This window comes from Anarrhichthys ocellatus, unplaced genomic scaffold, assembly GCF_004355925.1.
Source record: "Anarrhichthys ocellatus isolate YVR2014 unplaced genomic scaffold, GSC_Weel_1.0 scaffold46, whole genome shotgun sequence".
NCBI lineage: Eukaryota > Metazoa > Chordata > Actinopteri > Perciformes > Anarhichadidae > Anarrhichthys > Anarrhichthys ocellatus.
Genome location: NW_022280076.1, coordinates 918,457 through 935,812, shown reverse-complemented (window position 1 = coordinate 935,812; position 17,356 = coordinate 918,457). Strand labels below are relative to the sequence as shown.

General features: G+C 39.6%; 1 long non-coding RNA gene across 1 annotated transcript; it reads right to left on the bottom strand.

The window, feature by feature from the left end:
* Window positions 1-2,805: 2,805 nt before the first annotated feature.
* LOC116395300 (uncharacterized) lies at window positions 2,806-9,358 on the bottom strand. Its single transcript, XR_004213506.1, has 3 exons — window positions 9,230-9,358; window positions 3,698-3,794; window positions 2,806-3,231 (listed from the first exon to the last, which is right to left on the bottom strand). It is a non-coding gene; the product is annotated as an uncharacterized LOC116395300 (long non-coding RNA).
* Window positions 9,359-17,356: the final 7,998 nt, after the last annotated feature.

Genomic DNA, 17,356 nt, shown 5'->3' with positions numbered 1-17,356 from the left:
AACTAAACATTTTAGATATCACCTTAGGCTCCGGGATGGACATTTTTCCCTATTTGCTATTTTGAGGAAGTAATCGGTAGGTTAATCGATAATAAAATTCCTGCGTATCATCCTGGAAGTATCAAGTACGGGGAATCTGGTGTCAGCCCTTTGGCCAGTTACCTCATTAGGTTAGTGTCATTTGAAAATGTTTACATGTCGTATTAAAAGAACATCCATCTTAAAAGAGCAGGTAATGGAATGTATTTATGTGTGTGGCTGGTGGTGTGTGTGTGTGTGTGTGCAAGTCATGTGGTGACATTTGTATTAGTCATTATTCACACTGACTTCATGTTAGCACGGCAGCACCAAGCCACACAGACATTGCCATAGAAAATGTACACCAGGGTGGAGTATGATTCATTGACTGTTAAGCAACAAACACACATACACATATTGAACATGTTTTATGGTCTTTTATTCCCTACCCAAAACGGATACAAAGTAAGGTGACAGGAGAGCACAGATGTTTTGACATTAAACACGTTTTAATTTCCTAAAACAAAATTTCTTTGGAAAAGCCTGAGCCGTGGAGAAACACGTTTTGCACAAGATGAATCACTATGATCTCACCAAGTCAGTTTGTTTAATAGGCAATTATTCATGCAGCACATTTCACACATTCTAACTTTCTATTCAAGTCAATACAAAGATTGCTTTTTAAATCGGTCAATATCCATATCTCCCTGAGCTCTGCAGGCAATATGCTGCAATTGCAATGCCTTAAATAGTTAATGGTATTCCAATTTTTATGGCAAAGTGGCTGGGTTATATCAAAATCCATTTGTTTTTCAGAGCTCCACTCAACCTCATCACCGTTTGCCCACTCTCGAGACATTCAGATTGGCTTGTTGGAATGATGCAGTTAAATCATGCCTGAAAAGTGGGTGATGCTGTGCGTAGAAGCTTTGTGTTCATCACTTTAAGAGGAAGTCCTTCAGTTTTATACTGGTATTTCTCAGTCTGTGTAAACAGTTAATGCTCCATTTGGCTTTGGAGGACAGAGTTGGTTCCATTTTGGCAAGTTTTAAATTTTCCGCCGGCGCTCATGGTGGCTTTTGGCAGATAAAGTGACAATCACCTGCAGCCAATTGTATCTGTAGTGAATTATAATAGGCTTATAATTTCAAATGTTCTTAACCAGGACCTCCAGTACTTTGGGGAAGTAGCTTGTGAAAACCAACATTTAATACCTCCTGCTGCGTCTCATTTTTATTTTGGAGCATTGGGTGGAATATGAATTAATGGACTAACTCTTTAATGAACATCTAATTTGATTTTACTTATTACATGTTTTCTTGGTGTAGACGTGGTGGATATTGGTTAATAATATTAAAAAGCACTTTGTATGACATATGGAGCCACATTGTTAATTGCAATAGGTAGAACATACTCATGCAGACAGTGACAATGAATAGATTTTTAAAAACACAATTAAATCCAAAACACCTGCTACTAAATACAAATTAACTACAGTCACTGGGATCAAACATTTGCCTCTAGAAGACTCCAGTTCAAACTGAAATCCTAATCTTTTCCCTCAGCTAATTATTCAAGGAACAAGGCCCAGTGTTCTGCCGTAATCCTCGGCCGTAATGACCGGATCCATTTAGCGATTTAGGTGTCCTCAAACAGCCGCAGCTCAAAGCACAAAGAGAGTCCACCTTATCGATGGAGCTGGTGCTCCGTTATCTGTTCCCTTAGAGGACAAGAGAGTGTGTGAGAGAAGGAGACAGAACGAGGTTGAAGGAGTCAAAGAGTCATGATTGCGATTATACCATACAATTAAGCTTTTGATGTTGTGAAATTGTCCAAAACTGAGCATTGACATGATCAAAACTTGTGATTTTATCGAATGTAATGCACACATATGGATACAGTCGTGCTATTGCTGCTGTGATTGTGATCATATATCGCTGCCACTCTGCCTTTTTTGGTGAGAGGAAATGCAAAGTATATTCTATTCGCAAGTAACCATTAGTTCATTAATATGATTTTTCTTTCTACATATGTATATTATAATCCAATTGAAGTTCAATGAAATGAGATATGCTATACTGCTTTGCATTAGATTAGATAGGGTTGGGTGATATGCATAAACTCATCTATCACAGTATATATATATGATAACAAATCAAGAGACTTTGTGCAAACATCCTGAACAGTGAAATTGTTGCTTGTCCATCCTCCTGTTTCTCCGTAAGACTAAGGTGCATATCAAAGCCACAGTTTACTTGTCTAACAACTTGTGATAACTTAGCTTTGAATTACAATTTGCTTTGATTTATTAAAACATTAACAACAACATCATATTTTCACAAAGAGTTGATTATATTGAAGTATCACCAAGCCTTGTACTGTATATAAGGTTATGTTGTTTTGTATGTTCATATCTGGATGTACAAAGTTGCCATTATATGAGTTATAGATACCTCTGCAGGTTATATTTATGTTTTAGATCAGAGGATTGATTTATACTGTTAGCACTTGATTCTGATTGGTTTAAACTGCTTGGGGAACATACACATGTAAATATTTAATTAAATTAAAGTTTTAGCTGCATTTATTGTAACGGCATGCTAGTTTGCAATTCCCGATGACTAAACAGTTGAGATGATCTTCCAGGCCCTCAAACGCTGGGGATTTTAACAAACCATCCAGAACTAATCTTCCTCAAAACTTTTGCCACTGACTCCATACATGTCTAGCGAAATTTAGGGCATTTGACTCACAAAACGCAGCTGCTCATCTGAAATAGCAATCCCAATGATGCCCCATTTATTATTCATTTGTGTGGGGGGAGAAAATAAGAGGATGAGAGGACAGAAAACGAGGTCTAAAACTTTTAAAAGATGAGGGAAAGTGCTGACTTCTGTGAACACTGAAACCAAGATGAGTGCAGATTTGAATACAAACAGGTGGGAGGGAGAATTGTATAGTACAGTGTGCCAAAGCCCTTTGTAAACATTAAGCCCCGAACTGTGGTGCATGGTTTAATTAGCTCGAGAGCCAAGCAAGTGGTTCAAATTAGGGTGAGACTATTGGAGAATAATAATCAAAAATAGGGAAGTCAGAGTGGAATGAGTAATGAATGGTGGCAGTCATCATGCCGCATACAGCTGGAGCTTCATAGAGAATGGCTGGATACGGTCCTCCTTCAGTGGAGTGGAGATTCATTCTATACAGTCCTCCCTTCAGGGACAAATAAAAAAAGAGGAAATGACTCATTGCTACATCAAAATCTTGTCTGATCAATTTCCGTAATCTAAGCATCTTTTTACCTAAACCCTCACCATTTCTTATCATTTTGCAACGCCCAGAGTTGCTTCTTTCCTTGAATCAGGAACATTTCTAGATTTGTCCTGCAGAATGACTTGGGCTGCCTCTTGGAGAGAATTACTCTCATCCTGGTCTCATTTCATTTTGGTCCCAGAGAAATCAATTTGGCTCCCCTCTTATATCGGACCCCACCAATTCCTTTTTCTCATCCGTCTCTAAATCATTTATTGTAAGGGAAGACCACCATCTAACTGAGAGATGTCAGCCATGGGTCGAGCTCAATAGGGAACACCTGGTACATTTTGTGTTTGTCAAAATTAAGATCACATTATCCAAAACTCCCACTGCCTCCTGTTGGAAAGAGGATGTCTGCACTTACAGTGTTTCTCCGTCTTCATGTTATGCTCTTCAGCTCTTCATCTAACATCTCACTGTGGCTGTTTCTTCTTCCTCAATGTTCACCGTTCCATTCTTCACTGCAATATTTAAAACATATCCGCTGACTAAAACACGGATATCTTGTTGTGAAGATCCATTTTTAGTTAAGCATGAACAAAATAATGGTAACCTCTGTGAGAAGTACATTGCATGCAAAAATCAACCTGGTTGAATGTTTTTAATGTGAAGCAGCAGCATTACGAAATGTTGGGTCTACATCAGCAAGAATAAGATGAAATCGTTCCATTCTCATGCCTGTGTGTTAAGTATGGAGGTGAGAGTTGAGTAGCATAGCTTAGCACAAAGACTATTCAAGCAAAACGGTTAACCTGACTCTGTCCAGTAAACCCCCCCCCCCCACCTCTAAGCAACTTTAAGCTCACTAAAGTCATGAAGCAAAGACATGTACATGAAGATAATGAAGGATGTAATGTAGCAAATATTGGCAAGCTGACCACCACTGTTGACAGTCAGAAAATTAACTATTTTGTCATTTTTAACCCCAAAGAGCAAAAATCACCTAGTTACAGCTTCTTAACTAGACTTCCTGATATTTGTGTCATGTGAATTATTAAACTGATTATATTTAGGTTCATTGGTGGAATTAAACAAGACATTTGGAAATGTTGATGGACATTTTTTTTTCAATTGGTTAATTAATTAATTATTCATAAAAAAAGATTAATTGATAATGAAAATAATCGTTAGTTGCAGCTTTAATGTTGGAAACCTAGCTGTTTCTTTGATCCACCAGTGTGACACCTCAGTGATTCGTTGACACCAACCCTCAAAGAAAACATATCCCGTGGGCCTCTCTTATACGTTTTCCTGTAACTGCCTTACCTTGAACACCTTGTAGAGAATTCTAATTAGAGCAATCTGATCTGAAGTCTTCAATGCCTGTTTTGGCCTTGAGTGATGTGGGAGAATCGTGTAGAAATGCTTTTCCTGTCACAGCTGCTGCTTCTGTACTTGCGTCTGTCAGTCTGTCTACTCGTCTACTTTCCTGCTGGCCACAGTTTGACAGCATATATACCAGTGAGTGTGTTCTTTCCTGCTTTTTGAATGGCAAATAAGTAATTTTGTCATAATGGAGACAGTTTGGTGTGCCTACTCTAAAATGCATGTATCAAGCAGTGGGCATTGATTCACTTAAACTACACTGGAATACGTCTAATGCTGCAATATTATTACCCAAAAAAGCTTTTAGAGGGAACAATTATTATAACTTCGAAAACAAATCATATCAAACTTTTGTGAAGCAACACTCTTCCTCGTACCCTCTTCTTTTCTCTCTATATATTTCCCATCTCACTCTTTTTTTATGCCTGCACGCTCAAATCCCTTCTTTCATTTGCATCGGGTCGAGAGGGCTCAGTGGGGTTTCAGCCGGCACGCATTTGATGGGAGATACAGTAGGAACGTTGCTCCCACACTTTTAGCTGTGATGACAGGCCATGTTATCTTAATGCTGCCTTGCCCCTGAGATGCTCACCACTGGGCTCCCAGAGAAAGCGATTAGGATTATTTGAATGTCAATTTATTTTCCTTGCCCACTATCGCAAACATGCTTCCTCTTCTGTCAGTTGGGAAAAGTCTCTTGTAAGAAGCCAATGTAATTTAGGTTGACAAATCAAGTTTTATTTCAGGGCTCTGTGGGAATGCAGAGCTGAGATTTGTAAGTGCTCTTTATTTAATGTTCCCACATCTCTCCCTGTATTCACATCTGTGTGATCGTAACCTCTAACACTGCACCAGCTAAGCTTAATTAAAAGTGCATATGGAAAGAAAAGACAGAAAAAGTCCTAGTTTTGTCTCCTACAGTAAAAATGACCTAATGTTATTTTGTTCACATTCATTTTTAATAATAACAGTTGTGTTAATTCTGCTGGCTAGTTTTTTAAATGTTCATATGCAGCAGGTTTGGTTTTAATTTCAATAATGATGTTGTCAAGCTGGTGTCTAAAGTTGAGAAATGATTAATGGAAATTCTTTAAAAAAGAAGGTTTGAGGGTACCAACTAATTTCCAGACATTCGCCTGATTTCCTAATAACAACCAAGTCCTATATGGTTGAGCCACACACACGCAGCTTTACAAAAGCAGCATTGTACCCACAAGATGGTGCTTTGTGTATTAGTCTCTCAGGAACTATTGTACACTGTTCACTGTTTGAATAAATATAAATCATCAGTTCGCTTCACTTTACCCTAGGTGACAGCTCACAGGCCTGTCTTTATTTAAAATGTTACCTCTAAAGATCTTCTCCAAACATGTTTTTAGACACACACAAATAACCTGCTTGGAATCATAATTATATACATTGAAAAAATATTAATATTTCATCTTCTCCCACGAACTCTAAATGTTTATCATTTCACATGTTTAACTATAAGATACAATATGACACTTCACACTTGTGCATATTGGAGCGTGATTGGCTTCCAATCTGGTTGCGATACCACAAAATGAGTCGTGATCATAGAGTTTAGAATTGGAAGAGTAATAAGGGAGACAGGAGGAGAGAGACGTAGAGAAAGATGGCTTCTATTCTCTGAGCATTCAGGGAGGTTTTTCAGTATGAAATGTTTGCAGGTGCCTCTGGGTTTCTGGACAAAGACAGTGATTTTTCTATCTGTTTTTGTAGCTGAGTTCTCTGCCTCTGCGCTGGGAGGACATTATCAGGAGAGAGATTGAAAGAAGGACAAGAAGGAAAAGTAAACTCAGAAAATTTCCTAGAAGACTTCAAAGTTTTAAATAGAACCAGATTCTCGGTGATGCAAAAATGTGACTGCGGTTCCATTAATCTCGACAGAAAACACAATTACGTGTAAACGCTGCATAGAGTCATTGGATTAAGTCTTTCTGGTATTGCATTTTGGTGCCTGATGATTCATTTTTATAGCCTGTGCAGGAGAAATTCTGCCATTGGAATTGCATACATTTTTCACATTATACCAGATGAATAGCTCTACATTTTCTCTAATGTTTAGAACATTTCTGTGTCCATACCAGTTGCTGTAGGTGTGCGTTTTATCGATGCAGTTATACAGAAATTGAAAACAACACTAATAACTATTTACATTCACTTCTCATTGACGATTGCTTGTGTTCACCATCTGCTTCTTCAACAACTCACCTTACTCACCTCAGCTGCAGGCTAGATGCCTTTTCATGATAGACAGAGCATCAAGCTGATTGACAGGTCTTGGGGCTCGATGATCTATATGAACTTGAGGCTATGAATGTAGAGCTGCCAATATCTTTCACAGTAAAACGTGGTAGAAGCTGCATAGGGATTGGATTTTAGGGATTAGCAGGCTGTCTGCATTCCAAGTTTCAGATCCTTTACCTGCTGTATTCCAAATATAGACTAATTCAGGTTGCAGGTGGAAATAAACAAGTTGTCATCACTGTGATGGAATTTCACTTGTAAACCCCAGTAAGGCTTTGGTGTTGTGTTGAACTGCATTTGCACAGCTTAAATACCTTTGAAACAACAGTTGATCTAAAAACAGTTCACTTGAATTTTAAAGTGTGAAAATGTGCCCATTTTAACCATCTTCCTGGACTGTGCTGTGACCAACTGCTAAAACGGTGATGCATACTTTCTATTTACCATATCCTAATATCTTATAGGTCAAACAATTCATTTTTGAAAGATTAGTTGATAAAGAAAACATAAATTTCATCTGATTGCAATGGAAAAAATCATAGATTGCAAATGTGTTGATTTATATTTACAGCAAAGCTAATTCTGAAAAGTAATGTCTCAACTTCATCTTGTGGAGGTCGGAGAACATGTTCTTTATTTCTTTAACAGCCGTTCAACCAATCTCAGAGTAGTGTATTGTGTCTGAATAACATTCATATACATTTATATGTCAGAAGGGAATAATTGCTGACTGTGATCAATCGGACCCTTTGTGCTTTCACACGCATTTAGTGAATCTGCTATCAGTTGAGTATGCCACAGCAGTTAAGGTGGCATTGCTAGAGAGTGCAACTCATAAATCAGCTGGTGGATTTGTCTATAGCAAAGCACACAGACCGCACAAAAATGACTACATAATGAGACAGTGGCATCTGATCAAACCCCCACATCAATAGACTGCCCTTATCTAATAAACTTCAAATCTCCCTTTTTCTGCTGCCTAATTGTTCATGAATGATTGATGGGCTTCGCAGAAAAGACCACCATCTCTTTGTCACGTGGAACCAAAGATATCACAAAGTCTTTGTCTGCGGTGAGGAGTCATATCTGGTGGAGCGATATTAAACCATAGAGGTCCAAATGCTAATAATATGCACACCCTTAGGCCTGGATTTGTTAAAAGAGATAAGGAGATTAATCTTTGTCCCAGATCAGTGCAATTTCTTGTGATATTGTTGGCGAGAGACAGCAGGCAAAGCTTGCTTTCTGGAAGGAAAATATAACCGAATAAGAAAACCACAATGAGGTCACCCTCGAATGTCAGTCATTTCAGTGGTCTTTTGGAGAGAAACAAAACAGAAGTGGAGAGAGAGAGAGTTAGAGAATGAAGAGATAAAAAGCGCAGCATCTGCAAGTTTTGCCGTCTTTGATGGTGCTGAAAGGGAAATGTTCTGGATAGACAATCCATGCCTCTGGTGAAATTCGTTCATTGTGTTTCATTTTTCCTCCAATCTTCCTCCTCTCATTCTTACTTCCTTTTCCGCTGCCTTATTCACATTCGTCTCCTTCCATTCTATGCCTCATTCCACTTTCTTTCTTTAAGGCCCTCTCCCTCTTTTGCCCCTCTCCTCTATCTCTCTTCTTCATTTCAAACCATTCCAGCCTCTCCTTTTTTTCTTATTTCTCTCCAGTCATTTGCAAATTCCTTTTCTCTTTTTTACTTCGTTCTTCACCAAACCCTCAAACCCTTTCTTCTTTTATGCCCTATTCTCCATGCCAGCCAAAGTCATCCTCTGGGTTGCTGTTCTCATGCATGCAAACCACATTCAAATCTCCTCCAATATCTGACCAAGCACCTCGCTCATGCTAAGCTGCAGAGACCAATCCGTTACCTTAGCTGGCCCGTAAAGCTGAATTCCCATTCAGAGGCTCAGTATGACCGCAGCTCCAAGCATTCCCACTGACAGCCAACTTCCCAAAGGTGTGTAAATGGGAGGGGGGGGGGGGGGTTGGTATGTGTTTGTGCAGAGAGAGGGAAAGAGAGAATGCATGTACAGCCTTAACAAACAAATGAGATGTATAATCAATGTCCTCAAGTAGAGGTTAAGCTGTATAAGGCCCGCTGTTGTCTTTTATTGAGTGCCGGCTGAGCATGCTTGCCCTTGAAAAAGTAAGACAATGACCTGATTGAGATGCAGTGACAGAAACGGGTTCTTTCACTGTGAAATTTCAGAGCTGGAATAAAGAATAAGCACATCTTGGACGGATTATGTCCAGATAATGGAATCATTCAGATCGAAAATGGAAGACGACAGCTTACCCTTGATCACGTTTTCTGTCTCGGTTTCTCTCTCTGTCTGCCTCCCTCCATCCCAGCCTCTCATTTTCTATCACCAGCTCTGTATTATGCACACAAACACACACGCACCCCTCTCCCTATGCTGTTCAGTGCTATTATTATTTTCTGTGAATTTCCGATGTGGCAATGTGCAACGGAACCTACATAGAAAGCAGTCTCCAATTAGGGTAGCTCTTTTCATGTTGAGGATGCCGTGCTGCATATAAAAGAGGGGATTCATGAATAAGGAGGAGGTTAGCTGAGTCGGTGCTCATTGACAACACGCACTTTCTTGCATTCGCACGCAAGCAGGGATGCACACAAATGCACAGAGACACACATGCATGCACATCCCTAAAAAAGTAAATCACATCCTAAATGCCCGCAGACTCACTCACTCCTGTTCCCCTCCAAGGCTATTGGAATAGGAAATATCTGTATCATTTGCTACGGAGATGGGATAAAACATTAAAGGGGCTTTTCCAGCTACCCTTAGTGCCTGCGCAAGAGTGCAAATTAAAAGTTTATCTTTCAAAGTGCCTCCTGTAAAGCAAATACTTAGAGCCTGCGGTGAGATGAAATAATTTCTCTCTCAGGTACAGTAAAATCAAATGCACTTTTTGTAAAGATTTTCATTGTCCGTTTGTCTGTTTCCTCTGATGGGAACTGATGGAAGCGATGCTAAAGCTTCAAAATGTTGCTGAAAATTACAGATCATGCTGATTGGAGATGCAGTACTCAATCCACCTTCTCTTTTTCTCTGCTGGTTTGTCTGTAAACTTTAATTCAGAGCACAGTATCCCGCCATATGATAAAGTGGAACATAAACCAGCAAGTTCTAAAATTGATGTTTATCTGGCGGCATCTTTTCTTTATCCTGTTATTACTATCACATCTTCTTTGCCTGGCACCAGCCTTACGCTTAGTTTCTCTGAGTCGGACAAAACCATCCGTTAAACCTCTACAGGGCTTTTCTACATGGTCGAAATATACCAGCCAGCCAGGGAAAGCAAGGGGGATTTGGATATATTCACAGCCACAGGGGGAGGAGAGAGGAAAGCAAAGGGAGCCAGCTGGGAAAAGACAATAATTCAGAATCTGCCATAATTCTTCTTCAAGGCCTCTTCCCTCCCTAATTCCCCTGGGTGGAGGTGCACTTAGTCACTTAAGCTTTCTGGCCGTGTATCATGGAGGATTTGGATAGCATGGCCTTCTACTGTAACAGAGGCGGATTTAGACGTCTGCACTGGGGCCTCCTCGGCCACTTTGATACTTTAAATACACCCATTCTAGCTCCCTGTTTCGTATGCCTCAAGCAGGTTACAGGTAGAGTGCTGACCTGCCTCTACTATATAAGCCAGTTTAAAAGTGGTAATGGCCACTGTTTTACTATTTTAATTTATATTACAGTATGCCCATCACATAGTGTTGATGAAGAATTTCATCAGCAGGGAGCTTCTTGCATGCTTTTTGGTCGTTTCTCCAGCTGCCAGTCTAGAAGCTCCTTTTAGCACAACATTTTACATGTTATTCAACCTCACGCTTTTTGAAAAATCTTTGCCTCTCAGTGAGAGGTCAACACCAAAACCAAGATGTGACTTCAACCTTCTCAAAATACGTCGGATGATGGAAACCATCAAACACCCGATCAGGAATGTGGTCATTTTAAAGAGGGGAACGTCTGTTGAAGATTTCAGGAGAATGAGTTATTGATTGTATTGAACCCGTGTCATGCATGAACAAGTGGAAAAAAATTGAGCTCATTCACATTATTCAATCATTTATTGTAGACAATAAGCCCTGAATGAGTCATCAATATTGAATGGAATTGATATTGAATAAGACTCATGCATGAGAAATTCATTTGAGGGTCCCAATGCGGGGTCACTTTACTGGCTCTTGGTGGTCTAATTGTAATTGAGTGAGATAAAGAATAAACCATCCAGTCATGACATGTGAATGAATCCTGACTATATATATCAACAGCACTATATTTTCACTGGTTGAAATCGTGGTTGAAATGTTTTGAGAGCGGCCAGCGACAGCGAGAGGATCTTCTCACCGAGGCAACCTCTAACTGGGTCACAGCGAGGCAAAACAAAACAAAAAATAGAAATGAGATAAATCTGGGTGGGGTATGAGGTTCTTTTGGAAAGAGTCTGCATGTGAGGATAAGAGGTGCGATGGGCTGGTGCGTCTCACTACATTTGATACGTCTCTCAGCCTCTGGCATCAGATAAGTCACTCTGCTCAGAAGAAGTATTTTGAAATCTCTGGGCTTATGATAACTCCTGTTGGATCCGCTTAGGTAGACGCGAAAGATGAATGTGGACCATTAAAAAGTGATGATAGAAGTAGTCGTTGACTAAGCCCATTTCAACACAACAGATCTTTCAAAACAGTCCACCTTTCAAACATGCTTTTGTTTGTTCAGTATAACTTCAAGTTCATACTTTAAAAGAGATGGAATGATTATTTTTCAGTCTGATGGTTGGCCTGCATTTCAATGTCTTTGTGAAATGTACAGTCTGAGTTCATGTTTACGGTGGTATTTTCCGTGGCACTGCTTGTTTCAGCTACCAAGTTGTTCCTCTCTTCATATGCATGTGTATATTTTTTTTGGAAAGACATCCCCTCAAGGGTTGAGAACAATAAATGTTAAATCTTTTCATAAACTACGTATAGATTCAAGTTGTGTTTGGCAAAAAAGTAGAGCACTTTTGTGATATAGCAGTTGTTCTTGTCAAAAATGCCGCTCTTGTAGGAAAGGTGGCATAAAAGTACGAAGTATATCAGCAACTGTTAATTATTTTCATGATTATTTAATACAGCAATTACTTTTTCAATAAACTGATTAATTATTTAGGCAAGAAAAGGTAAAAACAGTTAATTCTAATATCCCTATGAGATGTTTTGGGGATTCTTTTGGGATTTTCACGCCAACAGTCTAAAACCCAAATGTATTCAATTTAAAAATAATAAAACGCTGAAAACCAATCTGCAAACCAGTTATGTTTGATATTCTTTCTTGAGCAATGACTAATAGCGATTAATGGATTATTAAAATAGTTACCAATCAACGTCCTTTCAACAAATAGTTTCTGCACTAAAACAAAGCAAATTATGATTATTTAAAGTAGCCAAATAAACATTTGTTTATTAAAATGCAAATGTCACCTGCTTGCAGAACAAACTCCATGAGTACACAATCAAGGTATGTTTACCAAATGTTTTTATTTAAATAAGCATCTCCATATTGTGTGTCCGTATTGTTATGTACTCTTACATAAACGTTCGGGTTGAATAGTCAAGTCAAGCCAACAATCAGCTCTTGCGGTCGACAGGATGGCACCAATATTACTGTCTACTGCTAAAAGTTGCACACTAGACATTGTTTTGACCCACTCAACACACACACACATTCAGACAATGAAAGTACTCAACATACATAATGAAGCAAGCACACACACACATTCTCTGTGCAGGGCAGAGGGGAGTTGGTTTTCTACCTGTCAAGATAACAGTAACAACTCTCTTTAAACTTTGCCAGCCTCACTGATGTGAAATAATGGCTAATCGCTGCGAAGCTCTGCAAGAAACACACCCAGGGAGGGCTGTCAGGAAGGTTCAGTCTGTGTGTGTGTGTGTGTGTTCTCACTGGTCAGTGTCTGTGTATCCTTGAGAGAAGGAGGCTGTGGCTCTGTGTGTGTGTGTGTGTGTGTGTGTGTGTGTGTGTGCACGTGCGCGTGTGCGCGCCCCTGAATATGTGTAAATCACCGGTGGTATTAGAGAGCATCCCGCAGTGTTTCTGTCTGGCTAATAAAATAACTGGAGGCTGCTTCCGAGACACCCACAGCGAGACGCCACCTCATTCCTTAATCTGTGGCCCCCTTCCAGTTCACCATGACACGACTCTCCATCAAAACTCACTGACCCATCAGGTGGATACTTGTGTTGTGTGCCGGCCTAAACGTTTGTTTGTGAGAAAATGTGTCAGCTGAATATCATCCCAAGTAGGAGATCAACATAGCCCTTTGCAGCCACATTCAAAGGGATACCATACAGTAGCAGAGGCATACAACCGCAAGGCGTCAATTCTACCACTTTTATATAAAATGAAAATATGCCGTATTTGTCTATTTCTTTACACAAAAAAAGTGCTTTAAAGCTTTTTGTTGTTTTCATTCCGCTGTGTTTATTGAACAGGTTAATCTCTCCTAAAGTGTGCCATTGCTTTAAATCTTTCAGAATCTGATTTACTTCTCACCTGTTTGTGTTATATTAAGACGATGTGAGACCGAGGTCATTGTTGCTGTTTTGTGTGAAAATACATCATTTTTTAATGTTAAATTAAGAAACATCGAAAAAATGTGAGAACATGTCTACTTCTTGATTCAGCGAAATTCAACCTGTGCTATGAATAAATTCTGCAGACACGATTTGGTGGAGATACAAATATAGCACATGGGGGGAAAAAAAGCAGGTGCAGTAGATATACGGAGAAGACAAGAGAAGAGGAGATTGTATCAGAGATCCCTTGTCTCTCTGCAGTGCAAAACAGCTTGCTCCATGCCTCTGTTATCTCTCACCATCCTTCATATCAGCTTTGGTCATTCTTTAAACTGTAAATCATGTTATATGCTTGATGAACCTGCAGATGCAGAGATATCACTTAAATGTGCTGGTGTGTAGGAACTGAACAGAATTATAGACTTTTGTCTCAGCTAGGCATTTCTTACGGTGCTGTTTCTGTATCGTCTATTCTAGATATTTAAATAAGTGGATATGTCCACCATCGATACTTCACTTGTTGCACAGTAACCAGACAAAATACATTCACTGGGGATTCGCTGGTTTGCATGCTAGATAGCTAAATAGTTAGTCAGCTGAACAACATGAAAATCTTACTTGCAAATGCCATTTTGTTTAGATGTTGGACCCTAACCCTTAACCACACCAATAAATTCTGTCTGCCCATGGCTCGCAAGCTAGCATTCAGTTTAGAGCACTGTTAGTTCTGTTTCTCTACTGGGGTAAGCCTCTTTTTATGTACAAATCACTTTGACATTTTTCTTTACTGCAGAAAAGGCAGGACTTTTTGACGATGAAGAACTCTTAAGTGCAAGTTGTATAAGGCTTGCATGTGTAAACGTAGCACTACCTGTCAACAAGACTTCCAACAGTATTTTATCCACTTTGTATAGCGAGACATAGTAGTACATTTTTGAGTTCGGGCAGGGTAAGGGCGGCCTTACTGCCCAACAGAGGCTAGTAACTGTCAACTTAAATAAATGATTGACACAGCCTGTCATACAACTTAAAGGTACAGTACATTATACACATTTTTTTTTATGCCATATATTTCACTTACTCTTAGTGACCAAACAGGATTATGTAAATGCTTTACTTTATCTTAAATGTGTTGTAGGAATTAGGATGAGAGCAAAATTCAAACAAAATGCTCTAAATAAGGATTAGGAGATGTTTGGGTTCTTTAGCTTTACATTTAAAATGTAATAATGACAATACATTAATTTAAAGTGAAATAAACAGTAAGCATGTGCTTAAAACTTTCATAACTAACATTGTTATAATGCGGCAGAGGTGTTTTTTTGTTTTTTTTTAACCAGTCAAAGTCTCGAAATGCAAATTTTTTCAAGGCAAACAATTCAAATAAATGATTCGCCAAAGGGAACCACAGGTGAAGTGCATATTTGCTAACAGAGGACACACTATCAAATCCTGAAATATGTCCTGTGTTTAGTGTAGTATTTCAGCACAGAATACCCAAATGCATCAGTCTCATACTTATTTCATGCTGTGGGCAAACCAAGGTTCGTGAATATTTCAGTGTCCTATTACGCTCCAAAGTTGTATTTGTCAGGTTCTTTGAGTCAGTTTCAGGTTCAAACTTTCTGAGTCAGAGTTTCACCCTGCAATTTCCTGTTAATCTTCCATGTCCCTGGAGCCCTCGAATCCCTGTTCTTCCTGATTCACACCATTTAATGTCTGGGCCTTGAAGGCAGCAAGAACCGAAGTTTGACAAAGTAGTGAAGTGTGACTGGCAGCTACAGCTTTTTTTCCTCTCCTCTTCCTCTTCCTCACTCTCACCTCTCCCACTCTTTTATAACATCTCTAGTCAGTCAATCTCTACCTGCTTCTCTGTTTTCCTTTTCTTTCTGTTCTCTCCATTTCTGTCCCTCGTTGTCCAATTTTACCTTTTCTTTTATCCTCACCCTTTTCTTCGGTCCTCTGTTTAGTGCTTTCTCCCACTGAATCGCTCATGTTTTCTCTTTTACTCCCTCCCACTCTTGCTCTCGGAATGTCCTTCACGGTCAATTTACCAAGAGTGGCATCCATTCACCTTTCAGCTCTCAAGCTTTCAACAACATTTTTAACACAAAAAGCCCAAAGGCAGAAAAGCTAAAGAAGGAGAGCAGAGAGGGAGAAAAGTAGAAAGGGAGGATGAAAGACTTGGTCGAATGAAAGCTTGATCTCAAAAGCGTTAAATCCGTTTTTTGCAGCAGGGACTGAAGAGATGGAGCTGTACGGTAACACGGCGAGTTATGTGTGTGCACCTCTGACACGGTTAGAGTTGTAAAAAATCTGCTCCTGTCCATTGTTGCCCATTCTGTGACTCAAGCACCAAGGTCCATGGTCCTAACGGCCCTGTCATTCAAACCCTGTTTAACAGACAGATTGGACTTAAAGCAAGGTCTTTTGCAGGCATTCTGTTAACAGACAAGGAACCACAGGGATCTTTCTAATGGAAAACCTTGTGAAAGCTTTCTGTGTGGAAAAAAGGAGTGTTAGATGTGAGCTCTGGAAAAGGTAATCCTCTCAGGGTCAGGACAATTTAGTTTTTTCAAAACAGAAATCCAGTCCTTTTTGCAGGAGGTATAAAAGTAAAGTAAGTTACTTGGGACTAGATGAAAGGTCTACAATCTACTTGAGATGTATCGATTGCAATTTTCTTGGTGAAGAAAATAAACAGCATACACAAATATTTTCATGGCAAATTTAAATTCAATTGTGTATGTTCAAGATAAAACATTACCATTAAATAACTTACATTTTCTCCAAAACTGCACCAAGTTACCGGACCTTAAAATATAAGTGCTCCATGTTACTGAACAAATATATTCCAACTGAAAATGAATTCCACTTAAGCGCACTCAATCTAACTTGGAATTATGAGAGCCAATCTGCACTGCCCAACCCACAAAAATATGCGTTAATAAACCATCTGAAACCGATTCGCAAACCGTCAACTTATAGTTGATCAATTGTCAGGACTGAACGCTGCTTTCTGTGTGTAGGCATTTGAGAAAGAGAGTGTGACAGTGAGGGGAAGAGAAGGTGGAAAGTGACGCTTGCACGCGATGCATCGCAATGCTCCTGTAAGTTATTCATGACTTAGAATGCTGCTTTGTCATTTTTTGACCTGTCTACCCGAACCTATTATAATTTCAAGTACGCTTACCCCAACCCGCACGCCACATCACCACGCCACATCACCACTCCACATTGCCAGAATGTTGCGTGTGTGTGGCTGTGACATTGCTGTCTGTGACGCTGTCTGCGCAATGTAAAACCACCTTGTGGCAATATCCATCAAATTGGATATATGACACTGATCGGCCGGTCACCGGTAATGGATGATCAGCATACAACCGGCTGGTTTCAACCACTTGCCGAGCGACGGGTGCATCTCTACAATGTACCAATCTGAATTTGAACTTCATATGAGTTGTTGTTGGTTTCCCAAGGTCGTAATGTGCTTGACAGAGTTAAATTTTCTGTCGTTAAACAAAATACATACATTATAGAAGACAGCAGGCGAGGAATGTTCTGTTTGCAGCTAGGAAATGCATGACTGCATGTCAGGTCAATTATATGTTAACCAGTATGCAAATGTTTCCTGATCTATTTAATGCATCAGCGTGTTTGGTCTGACAACTGCTTGGCAGAATAACCAATCGCTGCGCATGCCAACCTGACAATTCCAGCAAATGTTTAAGAAGGTACTGTAGACCAAGGAGACCCACATCATACAGACGGATCAGCCTTTGTCCCTACTTTGTGTCCTTCAGCCAACAATCTTATCAC